Below are 1,037 nucleotides of genomic sequence, written 5' to 3' on the forward strand. Positions count from 1 at the left end.
ATAATAATAATAATAATAATAATGAATGTCACTTTAAAGCAAATAGAAACCGCGTAGTTCACAATAATGAGCACAGTAGCCCATTTCAAATGTTTGGACCACTCATGTCTTGTATTTGGATCGACGCCCGGGAAAAGAATTCTTCCAGATATGCCAGATTACCACGTGTAATGTCCGAAAATTACTCTAGAACAGGACTAACGTTATAAAAGCTTGATTTTAAATAGTTTTTTTGTGTGTGTGTGTGTGTGTTTTTACGTCCCCATCGACATATTTTAGATCATTTAAAAGACGGGTTTCCGACATTGCTTATCAGGGTCAACCCGGGCTGAGAGGGATACAACCGTTTTTAATTTTAGTAAGTGTTTTACGGCATTTGCAACACAATAGGGTCATATAAGTGCCGAAGATTGCAGGTGTTTCAAGGGAGTAACAAACACAAAAACAGCAGGAGGGGAGGTACAGACGATAGATGTTTGATAGGAAAAAAGAAGCCAACCACACCAGAGCACCCGCCAACCACCCACAGGGAAACAACATCTCAGCAGAAAGACCAAGATACTCGATTTAATAAAGAAATGTTGTCCCAACTTGGAAATCGAACTCAGGTCTCTTGGGAGCGACAGCAAAGCGCCTTACCGCTTCACAATAAACATCGGTCTGTCAGTTGCGCCAAACAGATTATGTGTATAATGTCCCAAAAATATTTCAGCCCAGGACTCAATAAAGAAGATGAGATTGACTAGGCATAAGTGGGCGGCGGTGAGAGGGGGGGGGGAGGGGCGGAGAAGAGGTATGGAAAGGGAGGTGGGGGATGAGGTCAAGAAAGACAAGGCAATGATTATCTATAAGAGGAGATAAATAGATATAAATGGAGCTGATTAGATGCGCGAGACGTTTTATAGGCTGTTTTCGAGTCGGAGCTCGACAGAGGTCACATTTCACCAGGTACAGATTACATATGGCTAGCAAGGGGGAAAAAAGACAACGTGCAGATCGTACCATTCCCATTTTCCAGGCTCCCTCACTCCCCCTCC

At 43.0% G+C, this 1,037-nt stretch overlaps 1 protein-coding gene across 4 annotated transcripts in view; it reads left to right on the forward strand.

The window, feature by feature from the left end:
- LOC101864109 (CX3C chemokine receptor 1) overlaps window positions 1–1,037 on the forward strand; it is a 57,305-nt gene that overhangs the window by 45,315 nt on the left and 10,953 nt on the right. The gene's annotated exons all lie outside the window — the stretch shown is intronic.

Source organism: Aplysia californica, unplaced genomic scaffold (assembly GCF_000002075.1).
Source record: "Aplysia californica isolate F4 #8 unplaced genomic scaffold, AplCal3.0 scaffold01026, whole genome shotgun sequence".
In the NCBI taxonomy this organism is placed as follows: Eukaryota; Metazoa; Mollusca; class Gastropoda; order Aplysiida; family Aplysiidae; genus Aplysia; species Aplysia californica.